The sequence below is a fragment of the Stegostoma tigrinum genome, chromosome 4 (assembly GCF_030684315.1).
Source record: "Stegostoma tigrinum isolate sSteTig4 chromosome 4, sSteTig4.hap1, whole genome shotgun sequence".
NCBI lineage: Eukaryota > Metazoa > Chordata > Chondrichthyes > Orectolobiformes > Stegostomatidae > Stegostoma > Stegostoma tigrinum.
In genome coordinates, this window is record NC_081357.1 from 76,874,179 (window position 1) to 76,893,266 (window position 19,088).

Consider the following 19,088-nt stretch of genomic DNA (forward strand, 5'->3'; position numbering starts at 1 on the left):
ATGCAGGGAGAATGTGCAAACTCCGCACAGACAGTTGTCCCAGGCTTGAACTGAACCGAGGTCCCTGGTGCTTTGAAGCAGCAGTGCTCACCAACGAGCCACTGTGCTGCCCCATTGTATTTAACAATGACAGGGTTAAGTGATGCACTTACAGTTTCTCTGTTCATGACTCCAACCAGTGATTGAACATTAAATTTCAAAGTATAGCAGAAGGTATACAACATATGAACTTACAAATAAGAAGCAGAAACAAGCCACTTAACTCTCAAACCTGCTCCACAGTTCATTAAGATTGTGGCTGATCTGATTACTCCACATTCCAGCCTTTCCCTAATAATCATTCACCCCTTGATTATCAAGGATCTGTTTATCTCTGCCTCTAAAAAAGTACCACCACCTTTTGAGGAACAGAGTTCCGAAAACATTCGACCAATGTTCATTCTAAATTGCACAGCTACTTAGCTGCTCCGAGGTTCTGTACATGCTGAACGATGTGCCGATACATTGACTTCCAACCACGGAAGTCCCTGATGTGCATGGAACCCGGAGGACTGTACAAAAGAAAACAAAAGGAAAGGGAATTCAACCCTCTGTGGGAAATGAATTTGTTTCATCTCAGTCTTAAATGAGTGACACCTAAAACATAACCTCTCTATGATTCCTTTTCCCTCGTAATAAGTGATAACATTCCATTAGCTTTACTAGCTACCAGTTGTAACATGCTAGCTTCTTGTCATGCATGCACAAGGACACCCACATCCATGCGCATCTCAGAGCCCTGCAATATTTCATCAGTTAGATAATATGCTTTATAACTCCTCCTGTCAAAATAGACAATTTTACATTTTCCAAAATTATATTCTGTTTTCTAGATATTTGCTCACTTTCTTAACCTATCTATCCCTTAGCACCTCTTCTATCTTTGTGTAATGGCACAGTCAGCAACCCATACCTTTAGTTGTTTCATCAAAGTCCTTTATACATATTTTAAAAAGCTGAGGACCCAGCTGCACTTCTTTCTGTCTGCCTGCCTAATCGTCCACCCTGCAATATTCATTAACCCTCTCTGATCCAATCTTGTATGCTTCAATGTTGTTGGTGTTTATTGTTTGTGAAACATCTCAGAGCAATATTGTAGTAAAATTGGTCTAAGAATAATTCATTACACAATGTATGTTCGAAAGCAATTGTTTCATATGACATGACTGAAGCCTCTCAGAGGATCACTCCGGGACAGGGTTGTAATAAGGTTTGATACTCACTAAGCAGAGAAAATATGGGGTCTGTCAGTGAGAATTTCACAACCTGGCTTTTTTCCTCCTTGTGGATGTAAGTGTTAGCAGACTGAAAAACTTTTCTTTGAACCAAAAATGTTATTGAATTGAATTACTGTTATGGAGATAATGGGGAGACATGATGGCCTAGTGGTATTATCGCTGGAATGTTTAATCCAAAGACCCACATAATGTTCTGCGGACCTGGGTTTGAATCCTGCCATGGCAGATGGTGGAATTTGAATTCAATAACTATCTGGAATTAAGAGTCTAATGGTGACTGTGGATCCATTGCCGACTGTTAGGAAAAACCAACTGGTTCACTAGCATCCTTTAGGGAAGGAACCTGCCATCCTTACCTAGTCTAGCCTACATGTGACTCCAGACCCACAGCAATGTGGTTGACTCTTCACTGCTCTCTGGGCAATTATAGATGGGCAATAAATGTTGAAATGCTGCCCAGCCAGTGATGCCCTCATCCCATGAATGAATTTTAAAAAGATAAGGTGTAACTGTGAGGAAGCTTCCATTATTGACATATGCCAGCAACAGACTTTGTCTGTCTCATTTTAATGCCATGGATAGTTGTAGATCTGTTGCACCTTGTGTGGAAGCTGATACAGTTCCTTTTGTTTGGACTAATTAGATTGAAAGTGTTTTTTGGGAATTAACCTTACTGTATTTCAGAACTTTGAAGACAAAAGGACAATTTAACTTATGGGAAAGGTTATAAATAATATAAATTGTTCAAGGAATAAGTGATAGAATCATGGTTACTTGCAACTCAAAACCAGGCATTCATGAGGTGCTGTGGGCCACTGAAGTCTGGAGTTACACGTTGACCAGAGCCGATAAGGATAGTTTTCCTTCTCTAAAAAGCATTAGTAAATCAGATGGGTTTTTATGACAATTGGCAATGTTTTCACAGCTAGCATTAGACTTTTAATTCCAGATTCTTTTGAATTCTAAGTTGCACTAAAATGGCATGGTGGAGTTCAAACTGGGGTCCCCAGAATGTTACATGGGCCTTTGGATTACTAGTTCAGTGACACTGAACCTTCTCCTCCTCCTAGGTACCACCTCTGTGAGAGCACCAGGCTAGAGATTGCAGGGACATTGACAAATCTATTTAGAATGCTACAAGCTACCATGAACCCATTGTCAATTGTTGGTAAAGCTCATTGGGTTCACTAATGTCCTTTAGGGAAGGAATCTGTCATCTTTAAATGTGACTTCGGGCATGCAGCAATGTGGTTAACTCATAGTTGCCTGCTGGGAAATCAGGGATGGGTAATAAATGCCATACTAGGCAGAGAAATGCTGGTGAGGAAGAATTGGGCCATTGAGAAAGCCATTCAGGGGTTGAGAGAAAACTACTTGTTGGGTTGCCATAGATAACAGTAGACTCAAGGCTGTGATTGAAATAAAAGGTAGAAAACCTGAATTAAGTTGAAAGTATTAAACTATGCTGAAACTTTTGCATTTACGAGAAGCAATCTTAATCAACTAGCTGAAGCTTCTACCCGGCATATAGTTGAATAAAATCTATATTAACTGTACTTTAGACTCAACTGTGGCTGTTTTAAACTACCGCAACATTCTTGTATCCTCTATAGTGTTGAATTCATCTGTCACCTTCTGATTTCCATAATAAATTCCCCAAACCCACTTTTACTTTCGAAAGGACCAATGCTTACTTGTTGTTTTTTCCTCTCCTTTTTAATATCCATAGGAACTCTAACTATATATTCATATTTTTGAAATTTCTAGCTAGCTTTCACTAATTATATTCATCCTTGTTAATCTTTTTGTCATTCGTTGCAGAATTTTCTATTGTTCAATCTGCTGAGTTGCCACAATCTTTACAAAATAATGTGCTATTTCTTTAAGTTTGATATTATCTTTAACATATTCATCAACCAGTGATGGCGAGTCCTCCACTAGAAATATTTCTCTCTCATTTATCTATGTGTTCTGAAATATCGTCTTAAAATGTCTGCCACTGCATCTCTATAAACCTATCCCCTAACCCTATTGCTGGTTCACTTCAGCTACCTATGTTTATATATCTTAATAATAGCTCTTATTTAAGTTTAAAATACTATTCTTGGACACCCTTCTCTCTCCCTCAAATTGCATGTTAAATTCAAACATATTTATGCTATTTCTATCTTGGGGTATTTTTACTATGAGGTTATTAATTAATCTAACAGGTTGCATGATACCAGGTTAGTGAAGCTTGCTTTCTTGGCTCCAGGATTTGCTGTTCTAAGAAACTATTTTAAAAATATTCTATAAGATCAACATCTGGGCTCCCTCTGCCTATTTTCCTTTTATCAATTTAATTATACATTAAAATTCTTTACAAATATCCTTATACCTTCAGACAAGCTCCCATTATCTCTTTCATTGTGCTCTACCTTACCATGTGGTTACACTCCCACAAGTGATTTATAGCCTTTATCATTACTCATCTCTATACAAGCCACTTGTATATCCTAGTTAATACAGTGTGGAGCTGGCGGAACACATTAGGTCAGGCAGCATCAGAGGAGCAGTGTTCTGGTTTTAGACCCTTCATCAGAACTGGTCTCACTAATGTAGAGGAGGCCTCATCGGGGGCAATGGATACGGCAGACCAAGTTAGTGAATGTGCAGGTGAACCCCTGCGGATATGAAAGGTTTGATTTGGGCCTTGAATGGACGTGAGGGGGTGGGAAGATATACGGGCAGGTGTAACATTTCCTGCTGTTGTGGGGAATGGTGCTGGGTATGTTGGGTTTGGTGGGGGAATGTGGAGCAGATGAGGGAGTTGTAGAGTGAGTGGTCCCTATGGAAGGAAGATAGGGGTGGGGGCAGGAAATATGCCTTTGGTTGTAAGGTCATATTGTAGGTGGTGGAGGTTGATATGCTGGATGAGGACGTTGTTGGGGTGATGTGTAAAGACTGGGGGGTTCTGTCTTTATTTTTGTTTGGGGGAAGGGGGTTTGAGGGTATAAGTGTGGGAAATGCAAGCAATATGGTTGAGGACATTTTTTTTTAAATCACTGGAGCGGGGGGAAGCTGTGGTCCTTGAAATAGGATGACATCTGGGATGGCTGGGAGTGGAACGCTACATCTTGGGAGCAGATGCAGCAGAGGTGGAGGAATTGAGAATAGTGGATCACATCTGCCAACTTGGTCTACTCTATCCGTTCCTCCTGTGGTGGCCTCCTTCACATCAGTGAGACGAAGCATAGACTCGGAGACTGTTTTGCGGAGCATCTGCGCCCTGTGTGCGACAAATGAGAACAGCATCTCGTCGCCAACCATTTTAACTCCCCCTATCACTCCCTGGGTAACATGTCCATTGTGGGCCTCCTCCAGTGTCTCAATAACATCACCCACAAACGAAGGAGCATCTCCTCATAATCTGCCTCACGACCCTACCGGCTTAACAATAGAATTCACCAGTTTTAAAGTCTGCCCACTCCTGGCCTCATCCCATTTCCACCCCTCCATCTCTTCCCCATCTCCTAGACCTGACAGAACCCGTCCATCTTCTTTCCCACCTGCCCACCCCACCATCCCACTGACCAATCCCCACCATTTCCTACCTGCATCACCATCCCAGCTACCTTCCCCAGTCCCACCCCTCCTCTTTCTATTTATTTGAGCTCCCTTCCCCTCCCCATTTCTGAGGAAGGGTCCTGACCCAAAGCATCAACATTCCTGATCCCTTTCATTATATTTCCTTCCTTTTTTTCATCTATTTGCTTCTCCCTGTCTCTCTCTCTCTCACACACACACACACACACACACACACACACGGGTTGAGATGACAAATGGCAGAGTGGAGCATTCATGAGAGGACCAACTAACTATCAGTGATTGTCTCCTCCACCACAGCTGTATTCTGTTGTCACTCACTGCTTTAGCATGTCATTCCTTATCATTTACCAAATAATTCCTCCCCTTCAAAACATCTCTATAGCTCTATTAGCAAAGCAAAGACAGTAGATCGTAGACTTCTAAATTCTCACATTTAATGTATTTTCTACAATCAGCCTGTGTGTTTTTATTCAATTACTCATTTTCATTGTACAAGAAAATATTTGATTATAATTAGGAAATAAAATGTGTTTGTTTTGCATTATCTGTGTGTGTTCTGAACCCATGAGGTTTAAATCTAGCTTTTGCTCCATAGGTGGACATTTGAGAAAATACCCCGCACATATGAATGACTACGTGGATTATTTGTCCACCCTCAATGCCATAAACTTTGCCAGGCTCATCATAGCAGGTACATTAGGGTGTTGGACCAATGGATGAAACAAAGAAAGAACAGATGTTAAAAAAGATTGAGCTTGCAGCAGGTTTGTTGGTACTAACTAAACGTTACTGGACAATGTTGATGAGGACAGCCTATGGATGAAGACATGAATGGAGCCTAATTAAATATTTTGAAAATCTGGAGGTGCTTTGTGACAGAAGTGAGATTGGTAATGGTTTGTGAAGTATGCTTTATGATGAGGAAGTTCATTACAGCAGCGTAGGTGGTGTGTGGAACAGGACCAAAGGACAACATGAACTGTCATGATGATCAGGATACGATTTTGATAGCAGTTAGTGCCTTAGTGTTTTTGTTATGTGCTTGATATTTATCCCAAACTGGTTTCAAAGCAGAGAATACATTGCCAGATTGTACTAAGGTTTATTAACTGGAATTGGAAGTTTGACCTAAAAATTTCACCAAAGAATTTTTTGAGGAAGCAGAGGTGTCCATTGGAGTGCAAGAGCCATCTGTTACTTTAGTTACAAAGTTACTGAAGGGTTGGAATTTAGAGTGATAGAGTTATGGTATTTGAACCACCTGAATATGGAAGTGTTAAACACAAAGACCAAAATGTTTCAATGAATCTCTTCAGGCCTGGGAAGTGATCTCAGAACTGAGGCATACAGTTCAGTGCTTTGAAAAGGCCCTTGGCTTTGATACAATGGAATTGCAATGCTGAATATTGGCAATACTTTGTCAAAGTTTTGAGAGACTATTACCATTCTGATCCCTTCTACAGGTCTTGTCTAGGTTCAGAATATGACTTCAATCAGGGTGAGATGAACAGAATCCCAGTGGTAATCCAGGAATATGATTCCCATTTCACCTTCCTGATGGCACCTTTAGAACTTAAGAAATTAGAGCAGGAATTGGTCATTCAGCCATTTGATGTTGCTCCTATGTTCAATAAGATCTGATCTGCTACTCGAACATCATTTTCCTGCATTATGTCCATTGGTGTTCTTTTATATGGAAACCTGTTCATCTTAGTCTGGAAAATACTCAATGACTGATCCTTCATAGCTAACCATGCAGAGAATTCCAAAGATTTACTAAACTGAGTGAAGAGGTTCCACACCCTCAAATGACCCAAGGCTTGATTTGAACATGGTGTAGGAATTAAATGGTATGGAGCACAATTCCCTGGATATCCACTTTTCTTTGCCACAACTACCAAATTCTAACATAAACTTCTGCCTCACAGCTTTATTATGTTTTGTCCCACTCTTACTGAATAATACTCAATTTCTGGATACCCCGAACAAAGACACTTCTTCATTTTATCCTAATTTTTTCCTTTGATTGGCTGATGGGCCAATCAAAACCTGCTTCCATTTGGGTTACCCACTGGAAAAAAATCTGCCTAGATGAATTCATTTTGTTTTGCTTTTTATTTAAAGCAAAATACTTGGCTGTCTAAGAGAGGGTTTAAGGAGAAAACAATTGTCCTGTCACATTGACAAGATGCACTGTGACATATTTTAGCTGTACTTCAGGCATTGTATCGCTCTAAGAAATCATAGAAGAGTTTCTGTCAGTAGTTGTAGTATGAAGCTCATCCCTTCCAGTGGAATTATATCAGACTCATTCAAGTACAATGTTTATGTTGCTGGTTAAAGACTAATTAACCGGGTCACATTTCAATCAGAGGAATTGGCTGACAGCATGTCACATCAGAACATTCAATATTAATCACTGATGTCTTTCAATAAATTTGTTTTAAGCAGAGACACTTTTGACCACACGCTTCTATATACATACAGAACAGATGGTGTACATTTCTCATCTTTGTGGAATCATGTTCGGTATGTAGGTTCCACCACTACAATGATGCTCCTCTATCCCTGACCAATCACCATGTCCCAGTGGTATGAATCCATTACCAGTGGACTGTCTGGTCTCTACTGGGTTGTCTACCCATGATGAGGGTGGAGTCTAACTGCAGCAGTTTGAAGATGGATGTTTATACATTGCAGATCTCTTCATGCACAAACTCAGAAGGATTAAAACTAACCTGATAAATTTCCTACCTTGCCTGTCCCATTTCCACTGAAACACTACTACAGCAAATATGGAGAATTCTGGATTTTATTCATTATTAAAGAACATAATTTAGATTCAATTCCAGTTTATTTAGGTTCATAGTGCTTGTGCAACTGCTAAGAAAGTTGTGTTCATGAGCTCCTTAGGCATGTACGAATTAGTAATTCTATGATGACAGGAGTCCATGTTGTGAGTTTAAGTACAGAAATTGGTGCATCTTACATATGTTCTATCTGCTGATGCAGAGCATATTTTGCCTGTGTTCTGAATGTGTGCTATTTCTGTCCAAAGTTCAGAGTTGAGAATGCTGCTTCATAAAACCTAACTCATAACGTGGGTTAGTAATGCAATGTGTTACTGAAGGAATACTTAGGTTTTGTTTGCCAGTTCAGGTAGTTTAGAAGGGCTATTAAAGTTTCCATGATACCTTTTGAAGAAGAGTATCATAGAATCTCTACAGTGGGGTAGCAGGCCATTTGGCCCATCAAGTCCACATTGCCTCTCTTAAGCACATCCCACCCAGACCCCAACCCTATCACTGAAACCTTGCATTTTCTCAAGGCTAATCCATCTAGCCTACACATCCATTGGCACCGGTCCCCAAGCCTCCGCATCATTTCCCCAATGTAGAGGAAGCCACAGCGGGTACAATGGATACAATATACCACATTATCAAGCAGATGTTCACCTGCATATCTGCCAGATATGGAAGGTCATCTTGGGGCCTGGGAAAGGGGTAAGGGAGGAGGTGTGGGGGCAAGTATAGCACTTCCTGCGGTTGCAGGGGAAGGTGCTGGGTGTGGTGGGGTTGGAGGGGAGTGTGGGGCGGACAAGGGAGTCGTGGAGAGAGTGGAAGGGAGACAAGGGTGGGGATGGAAAAATGTCTTGGGTGGTGGGGTCGGATTGTAGATGGCGGAAGTGTCGGAGGATGATGCGTTGTATCCGGAGGTTGGTGGGGTGGCATGTGAGGACGAGGGGGATCCTCTGGGGGCGGTTGTGGCGGGGGTGGGGTGTGAGGGATGTGTTGCGGGAAATGCGGTCAAGGGTGTTCTCGACCACTGCGGGGAGAAAGTTGCGGTCCTGGAAGAACATGGACATCTGGGATGTGCGGGAGTGAAATGCCTCATCCTGGGAGCAGATGCGGCGGAGGTGGAGGAATTGGGAATAGGGGATGGAATTTTTGCAGGACGGTGGGTGGCAGGAGGCGTATTCTAGGTAGCTGTGGGAGTCAGTGGGCTTGAAATGGACATCAGTTTCTAGCTGGTTACCTGAGATAGAGAACTGAACTCATATTCTGCTTGGGAACCCTGCAGCCCAATGGTATCAATGTGGCCTTCACAAGCTTCAAAATCTCCCCTTCCCCCACTGCATCCCAAAACCAGCCTAGTTCTTCCCCTCCCCCCACTGCATCACAAAACCAGCCCAGCCCAGCTCATCCCGTCCCCCTAAAACCAGCCCAGCCTGTCTCCGCTTCCCTAAGCTGTTCTTCCTCTCACCCATCCCTTCCTCCCAACTCAAGCCGCACCTCCATTTCCTACCTACCACCTCATCCCGTCTCCTTGACCTGTCCATCTTCCCTGGACTGACCTATCCCCTCCCTACCTATACTCTCCTCTCTACCTATCTTGTTTTCTCTCCATCTTCGGTCCGCCTCCCCCTCTCTCCCTATTTATTCCAGTTCCCTCTCCCCACCCCCTCTCTGAAGAAGGGTCTAGGCCCGAAACGTCAGCTTTTGTGCTCCTGAGATGCTGCTTGGCCTGCTATGTTTATCCAGCTCCACACTTTGTTATCTGTGGAATGAACTGCCAGAGAAATGGGGTTGTAGGTACAGTTACAGCATTTAAGACATATTTGGAGAAGTTCATGAACAAGAAGTGTTTGGAGATATATGTCTCAAGTACAGGCAGGTGGAACTAGTTTAGTTTGGGAACATGGTCGGCATGGATTTGTTGGACTGAAGGATCTGTTTCCATGCTTTATTACTCTAGGACGCTATATAAAATTGATACAGTAACCACTATTTGCTGGCCCATCATCGATGTCCTTCACAGTCATGATCATATTATTGCAACTGAATCAAACATTGTGAGGTCAGCAGTGACATTTTACCATATGCAAACAGCTCTCACACTTAACTACATAAGAATAGTTGCCACTTGCTGTCAATGCACTCAGTTGTATTTGCCTCAATTCCAAGAACACTGCTTTAAAACCTTTACTTTGCTGCTTCGTTCCCTTCTTTAAAAAAAAAACTCAAAGCCTGTACTTACATTGATGTCTTTGCTTAATTTTCCTCAATTATCTGTTTTGTGTATTAACTTTCTGATGTGAAGCAGCTTGGGATATTTAATTACATTATTAAAGGCATCACACGAATGAATGCATTGATTCTATATTGGCTTCTATATTGTGTCTGCTGCTGCGAGGTAATACTCTTCACCAGTGGCATTTAAAGGGTAAATTTTGCAAATTAGTTCTCCAGGGCACAGCATCACTCAATGGTAACGCAGAAAGAAAACATTCAATACAGGTTTTACTACACAACAATGTTGTTCAGAATTCTATGGTGGCTATGTAGCAAGATTTGTGAGGTCCAAAGCATTGAAGATTTCTGGGTTGCTGTCTAATATGTTTACTATCTCACAGTTGAGTCAGAACTAAAAACTTAAAAATGACTTGTTCCTATAGAAACAACAAATCCACCTGAATCTCACAATGTTGCTTCATATACTTGTATAATATTTTAAATAAATAGAAGCTAGAGCTGCAGGCTTAATCATTTGAATTCTGTCTCTGGGCTTGCACTGCACACAATATCCTGACTATTAGCACAATGCATGTCTATATTTCGGATAATGTGCTGATGAGGATTCCAGTTGGAAATATAAAGTTGTAAAATTATTCCTATCATGGCTGACTTACTTCCTCAAAGGAATAGATAGCTCTGCATGATGACTGTTGATGAGATGGCACATTTCTCTTCAATATATTTGGTGTGTACTTTTTGTGCATGCCTCAGGCTGCTATTATCCAAGGCTGTACTTTTACTGCAGCCGCCTATTCCAAAGTGACATATTCATTTTCAATTTATTGAGCCAAGTTATATGATTAACTGCACCTTACACTAAGCATAATCATGATATAAGGCATCTTAAAATGTTGAATTGCAATGATCCATAATTGTGTTAAATCCAATCTCTTCATAATGCAAAACCATATTATTATGGACAGCCTTCAACATTGCCTTGTAATAATACCATCTGAGTGCATGTATATGGTGCCATTACAACTGAACTCAATTGTACAAATTACTGAGTTAATGACTTTGATGAACACAGATTCAGACATCAGTAGGACATCTAAATTGCCATGATTCAGTCAAATATAAATGTCTATTTTTGAGTGAGAGATATGTTCAGAAGTGAAGTGTTCAGGTGAGAGCTGGAGTTGAAGGAGTCAGTTGGAAAGACCAGGCCAGCAGTGGTCTGCAGCTTTAAGCCTTCATTTTAGGGTCAGAGGTTTGTTTGTTTGTGCTGGAGAAAATGCCATGAACCTATCATACAAAGGTGCCTGAAATAGGCATTTGGGCATAAATTTGCATAAACAGTGAACCCAGCAGTAACTAATTCAGCTAAAATAAAACAAAATGCTGGAAAAAGTCAGCTGATCATCTGTGGAGAAAGAAAAAGACTGAATATTTTAGATCAATGATCTTTCTTCAGAACTGGGAAATGTTTGCTGTGTAATCAGTTTTGAGCAAACATAAAGTGGGGAAAAGATAAACAAAGTGATAATGGGAACTGCAGATGCTGGCGAATCCAAGATAACAAAGTGTGAGGCTGGATGAACACAGCAGGCCAATCAGCATCTCAGGAGCACAAAAGCTGACGTTTCGGGCCTAGACCCTTCATCAGAGAGGGGGATGGGGAGAGGGAACTGGAATAAATAGGGAGAGAGGGGGAGGCGGACCGAAGATGGAGAGAAAACAAGATAGGTAGAGAGGAGAGTATAGGTGGGGAGGTAGGGAGGGGATAGGTCAGTCCAGGGAAGATGGACAGGTCCGAGGAGGCGGGATGAGGTGATAGGTAGGAAATGGAGGTGCAGCTTGAGGTGGGAGGAAGGGATGGGTGAGAGGAAGAACAGGTTAGGGAGGCGGAGACAGGCTGGGCTGGTTTTGTGTGATGCAGTGGGGGGAGGGGAAGAACTTGGCTGGTTTTGGGATGCAGTGGGGGAAGGGGAGATTTTGAAGCTTGTGAAGTCCACGTAGATACCATTGGGCTGCAGGGTTCCCAAGCGGAATAGGAGTTGCTGTTCCTGCAACCTTCGGGTGGCATCATTGTGGCAGTGCAGGAGGCCCATGATGGACATGTCGTCTGAGGAATGGGAGGGGGTGTTGAAATGGTTTGCGACTGGGAGGTGCAGTTGTTTGTTGCGAACCGAGCAGAGGTGTTCTGCAAAGCGGTACCCAAACCTCCGCTTGGTTTCCCCAATGTAGAGGAAGCCACAGCGGGTACAATGGATACAATATACCACATTGGCAGATGTGCAGGTGAACATCTGCTTGATATGGAAGGTCATCTTGGGGCCTGGGATGGGGGTGAGGGAGGAGGTGTGGGGGCAAGTGTAGCACTTCCTGCGGTTGCAGGGGAAGGTGTCGGGTGTGGTGGGGTTGGAGGGGAGGGTGGAGCGGACAAGGGACTCACGGAGAGATTGGTCTCTCCGGAAGGCAGACTAGGGTGGGGATGGAAAAATGCTTAGCGTGGTGGGGTCAGATTGTAGATGGCGGAAGTGTCGGAGGATGATACGTTGTATCCGGAGGTTGGTGGGGTGGCATGTGTGGACTAGGGGGATCCTCTTTGGGCAGTTGTGGCGGGGGCGGGGTGTGAGGGATGTGTTGCGGGAAATGTGGGAGATGCAGTCAAGGGTGTTCTCGACCACTGCGGGGGCATAGTTGTGGTCCTGGAAGAACATGGACATCTGGGATGTGCGGGAGTGGAATGCCTCATCCTGGGAGCAGACGCGGCGGAGGCGCAGGAATTGGGAATAGGGGATGGAATTTTTGCAGGAGGGTGGGTGGGAGGAGGTGTATTCTAGGTATCTGTGGGAGTCAGTTGTGCTTTAAATGGACATCAGTTTCTAGCTGGTTACCTGGGATGGAGACTGAGAGGTCCAGGAAGGTGAGGGATGTGTTGGAGATGGCCCAGGTGAACTTGAGGTTGGGGTGGAAGGTGTTGGTGAAGTGGATGAACTGTTCGAGCTCCCGCAGCGCCGATACAGTCATCAATGTAACAGAGGAAGAGGTGGGGTTTGGGGCCTGTGTAGGTGCGGATGAGGGACTGTTCCACGTAACCTACAAAGAGGCAGGCATTGCTTGGGCCCATGCGGGTACCCATGGCCACCCCCTTTGTCTGTAGGAAGTGGGAGGAATTGAAAGAGAAGTTGTTGAGGGTGAGGACGAGTTCGGCTGGGCGGATGAGGGTGTCGGTGGAGGGGCATTGGTCGGGCCTGCAGGACAGGAAGCAGCGGAGGACCTTGAGGCCATCTGCATGAGGAATACAGGTGTACAGGGAGTGGACGTCCATGGTGAAAATGAGGTGTTAGGGCCGGGGAATTGGAAGTCTTGGAGGAGGTGGAGGGCGTGGGTGGTGTCACGGACGTAGGTGGGGTGTTCCTGGACCAAAGGGGAGAAAATGGAGTCCAGATAGGTGGAGATTAGTTCGGTGGGGCAGGAACAGGCCGAGACAATGGCTCGACCAGGGCAGGCAGGTTTGTGGATTTTGGGAAGGAGATAGAAACGGGCCGTGCGGGGTTGGGGAACAATGAGGTTGGAGGCTGTGGGTGGGAGGTCCCCTGAGGTGATGAGGTCATGGATGGTGTTGGAGATGATGGTTTGGTGCTCAGGGGTGGGGTCATGATCAAGGGGGCGGTAGGAGGTGGTATCGGAGAGTTGGCGTTTGGCCTCGGCGATGTAGAGGTCAGTGTGCCATACTACCACTGCGCCAGCCTTGTCTGCGGGTTTGATGGTGAGGTTGGGGTTGGAGTGGAGGGAGCGGAGAGCTGCCTGTTCTGCGGGGGAGAGGTTGGAGTGGGTGAGAGGGGTGGAGAGGTTGAGGCAGTTGATGTCTCGACGGCAGTTGGAGATGAAGCGGTCAAGGGAGGGTAGGAGGCCTTGGGGTGGTGTCCTTGTGGGTGGGAGGTCCCCTGAGGTGACGAGGTCATGGATGGTGTTGGAGATGATGATTTGGTGCTTGAGGGTGGAGTCATGATCAAGGGGGCGGTAGTAGGTGGTGTTGGAGAGTTGGCGTTTGGCCTCGGCGATGTAGAGGTCAGTGCGCCATACTACTACTGCGCCAACTTGTGTTGGAGGAGGGTGAAGGGGTCAGTGGAGGGAGGGTTAGGCTCCCGGTTAAAGAAGTAAGCGTGGAGGCGAAGGCAGCAGAAAAACTGCTCGATGTCCAGACGTGACTGGTATTCGTTGATGTGTGGGTGGAGGGGGACAAAGGTGAGCCCCTTGCTTAGGACTGACTGTTCGTCCTCAGTCAGTGGGAGGTCTGCGGGGGTGGTGAAGATGCGGCAGGGCTCAGTGTGGCTGTCTCCTCTGGGGTTGCTGGCTGTGGAGGTTGTGGGCGGGGCGATGTGGTTGTCGGCCATGGGCGGGGTCCCGTCAGCGGCGTCGGCTGTCGGTGGGGTGGAGTGGACAGCAGCAGCAGCGGTGAGGGTGATTTGTGTGGTGTTGGTTCTGGAAGTGGAGGCGGTGACTGCAGCAGCGGTCTCCCCCTCCCATTCCTCAGATGACATGTCCATCATGGGCCTCCTGCAGTGCCACAATGATGCTACCAGAAGGTTGCAGGAACAGCACCTCATATTCCGCCTGGGAACCCTGCAGCCCAATGGTATCAACGTGGACTTCACAAGCTTCAAAATCTCCCCTTCCCCTACTGCATCCCAAAACCAGCCCAGTTCTTCCCCTCCCCCCACTGCATCACAAAACCAGTCCGACCTGCCTCTGCCTCCCTAACCTGTTCTTCCTCTCACCCATCCCTTCCTCCCACCTCAAGCTGCACCTCCATTTCCTACCTATCACCTCATCCCGCCTCCTCGGACCTGTCCATCTTCCCTGGACTGACCTATCCCCTCCCTACCTCCCCACCTATACTCTCCTCTCTACCTCTCTTGTTTTCTCTCCATCTTCGGTCCGCCTCCCCCTCTCTCCCTATTTATTCCCGTTCCCTCTCCCCATCCCCCTCTCTGATGAAGGGTCTAGGCCCGAAACGTAAGCTTTTGTGCTCCTGAGATGCTGCTTGGCCTGCTGTGTTCATCCAGCTCCACACTTTGTTATCTCAAAGATAAACAAAGGTCTGCCACAGGTTAAAAGGCAGGAGTGACTGAATAACAAAACAGTTAGTTTTCTAAGGGCAAAAGAATGGTGATAGGGCAAGAAAATAATTGGTTCAAAGGGAATGCAGTATAAAAATAAGGAAATCTTGCAAAAACTATAGAAACCAGTAGTGACTCTACAGCTGGAATAGTGTGAACAGTTTTGGGCACGTAATTGAAGGAAACATATATTGGTGCTGGAGGCAGTCCAGAGAAGGTTCATTGGGCTGATCCCAGATATACAGGGAGTGGCTTTGGAGGAGAGGTTGAGGCCCAGACTGTGTTCCTTGGAATTTAGAAGAATACAAGGGCAGCCACCAATCTGTCCATGCAGGAAATTGGATGATTGTATAATTGTGCACTGACGCAGGTTCTGGGCCATGATGGGTATAGTATACCTACCTATCTCTCCTGTTCTTAAATGAAATCCTTAATTGCCAACACAAGGTCCGCTCCAGCCTGTGCCTGAGCAGAAGTCTGGCCTCCGGCAGTTCTACAAGTGCCTGTGGCCTGGAATATTTCTTCCTTGGCACACTCAAGAGCTCACCAGCATGTGCTCCTACATTTTAGATTAGATTCCCTACAGTGTGAAAACAGGCCCTTCGGCCTAACAAGTCCACACCACCCCTTGAAGCATCCCACCCAGACTCATCCCCCTATAACCCACACACCCCTGAACACCACAGGCAATTTAGCATGGCCGATCCACCTAGCCTGCACATCTTTGGACTGTGGGAGGAAACCGGAGCACCCGGAGGAAACCCACGCAGACACGGGGAGAATGTGCAAACTCCACACAGACAGTCGACCGTGGCTGGAATTGAACCTGGGTCCCTGGTTAATATTCCACCTACAGTATCTTAGCTGGTTGGGGCTGCAGAAGGCAGCCTTATCAACGTTCCCTCTGAGGCTTTCCATACTCAGACTAGTTCAGTTTAGGAAACTTAGTCAGCATGAATAAGTAAGGCCAAAGGGCTTGCATCCAGTGTGTATTCCTCTATGACTCTGGCCTTCAGAGATCAAGGAGTGGTTTCCGGGGAGTTGGGTTTTTTTTTAAAAACAGTGATGGTGGAGTGGCTACCAGTACCTGGAAGACTAAAGAGAGAGAAAACATCATATCCGGTGGCTAGAAGTGGTGTACAATGATTGACATTGACAGCTGGTAAGAGAGAGAGCTGGCCCATTAGAACATGAAGAATGGAATTGGTTGTCAAGACAACAATGTATTCAGATCATCACAGGAGCAGTCCCTGTCCTGTCCTGCAAAGGCCAGGATTCTTTCCTTATAGAACATAGAACATAGAACAGTACAGCACAGAACAGGCCCTTCAGCCCACAATGTTGTGCCGACCATTGATCCTCATGTATGCACCCTCAAATTTCTGTGACCATATACATGTCCAGCAGTCTCTTAAATGACCCCAATGACCTTGCTTCCACAACTGCTGCTGGCAACGCATTCCATGCTCCCACAACTCTCTGCGTAAAGAACCTGCCTCTGACATCCCCTCTATACTTTCCTCCAAACAGCTTAAAACTATGACCCCTCGTGCTAGCCATTTCTGCCCTGGGAAATAGTCTCTGGCTATCAACTCTATCTATGCCTCTCATTATCTTGTATACCTCAATTAGGTCCCCTCTCCTCCTCCTTTTCTCCAATGAAAAGAGACCGAGCTCAGTCAACCTCTCTTCATAAGATAAGCCCTCCAGTCCAGGCAGCATCCTGGTAAACCTCCTCTGAACCCTCTCCAAAGCATCCACATCTTTCCTATAATAGGGCGCCCAGAACTGGATGCAGTATTCCAAGTGCGGTCTAACCAAAGTTTTATAGAGCTGCAACAAGATGTCACGACTCTTAAACTCAATCCCCCTGTTAATGAAAGCCAAAACACCATATGCTTTCTTAACAACCCTGTCCACTTGGGTGGCCATTTTAAGGGATCTATGTATCTGCACACCAAGATCCCTCTGTTCTTCCACGCTGCCAAGAATCCTATCCTTAATCCTGTACTCAGCTTTCAAATTCGACCTTCCAAAATGCATCACCTCGCATTTATCCAGGTTGAACTCCATCTGCCACCTCTCAGCCCATCTCTGCATCCTGTCAATGTCCCGCTGCAGCCTACAACAGCCCTCTACACTGTCAACGACACCTCCGACCTTTGTGTCGTCTGCAAACTTGCTGACCCATCCTTCAATCCCCTCGTCCAAGTCATTAATAAAAATTACAAACAGTAGAGGCCCAAGGACAGAGCCCTGTGGAACTCCACTCACCATGGGGGATGAGGAGTTTAATTCATCCTGATCTTTTTATTTCTATCATGGTCTGTCTTCTCTAAGTGAATCAGAGAATGGGAGGGATTGTGGAAGGCCAAAGTGGGTGGCATGGCTATTAGAGTCAGTGCAAGTGAGGGAAAGGTGGTGAGGTGTTCTGACAGTGTGAGGAAGTAGCAGAGGCACCATGCACAGGGTTAATGGTATGGAATGTTGGGGGTGGCAGGGATGAAGGGGTTGGTGAACATTTGCAGGCAAAATTGTAAGTGGTAGAGCATGAGTCTTGGTGGGAAATGAGTACAGTAGTAGAAAAACACAGAAAAGAGTGTGGCACATTCCCTGGTAAAGCAGAGGAGCTTATTAACCTTGTTACAGCACCACTCACCATTTCTATGCACCATCAAGATGGTATTGGCCCAGGTGGTGATCACTAGGTTTCCTCTGCTGGACCTCCAGAAATTGTACTCCTCTCTTTTGTACTGTTCCTCAAGTAGGGCCTCCAGGTCCCTGTCAGAGAATTGCTGTGTTATCTCCCCCTTTCCTGACATCTTCCAACTCCATCCTTAACCAAGCAGGGTACCTGCTGGATGCCAGTGCTCATATGGGTGCACAGCAGCGTTTTAAGTTTGGAGCAGACACCAGGGATACTGGTTCTTTGGCAGATTCTAGTAAGTGTTGTGTTGTTCTGAGAATAGTGCATAATAAGATGTAGCTAGAATTGGATGTGAGGGATGGGTAGTTGATGAGACACATTTAGTGAGAAATGGTTGGTGCAAAATCTCACTGCGTTTCACAGCGAGAATTCCTGCAAAAGACTCAATGCTACTTGTAATTGGCTAAGAAAAGATTCAGCCTAAACAAACAAAAAAAATGCCTAAAGCTTGTGATCTTATCTGAAAGCAAAAAGAAAGGAAAGGAGAAGAACCAAAACATTTACTTTCAATAATGTACCAATACAATAGTTTGAAGAAGTATATTTTGTCCTTGTTTTTTAATGAAGAAAGGTTGAGATAGAAGAGACTGGTGGTCTGCTCAAAACCAATACACATCCTGTGAGGCCTTGGGTTTTTTTAAAGTCAGAATGATAGAAGCAGCCTGAATGGGTGGGATCAAGCTCCCACTGAACCAGGGTTTTTAGTTTTAGCTTTTAGCAGTTGCTGGTGTCTTGAAATTGGATGTGGAAGCTCTTAATCCCCTCTCTGTTACAGCTAAAAGCTGGAGTTCTCTCCCTGCAGCTAGAATTGCACGTGGGACAACCTATTTTACCGAATTTGCCTTTGCAGAGAGTGCGTTTATGGGATGTTACTATATGGGAACAGTTAATTAGTTATATATGGTATTGTTAAGCAGTTTGATACAGATGCAGTTAAGTGAATTCTTTTATTTAGTTTTATCCGTATTTTAATTGTAGTGTAAAAGTGAGTTTTGCTTAAAGTCAAGTAGTTAAACCAATTTGGAATGCCTTACACTTACCTTTAAAATGAGAAAAAGTTAAGGTCTGGGCTATGTTCTTAGTATATTTTAAGGGGATTCAGTCTGGTCCATAACAATTTTTTTTGTAGTTCTAAATAGAATCTTGAGAGACTGTACCAATAAACATACACCTAACTGGATATAACAGTGGCCTTTTTCACCTGAACATCCAAATGCACAATGGTCCCCAATTTCAGGTTAGCCTCATTCTTTTATTTATGTGTTAATACTAGTTGTGTCTTGCATTCAGGAGTAGGTTAGTTGTATGTAACATTTAAATATATGAAAATGCAAATCAAAGAATAACAGTTACCCCTTGTAATCCAAAACTG

General features: G+C 44.7%; 1 protein-coding gene across 4 annotated transcripts in view; it reads right to left on the reverse strand.

Annotated features, from left to right (window-relative positions):
• fndc4a (fibronectin type III domain containing 4a) overlaps positions 1-19,088 on the reverse strand; it is a 236,708-nt gene that overhangs the window by 25,268 nt on the left and 192,352 nt on the right. The window lies entirely within an intron of this gene.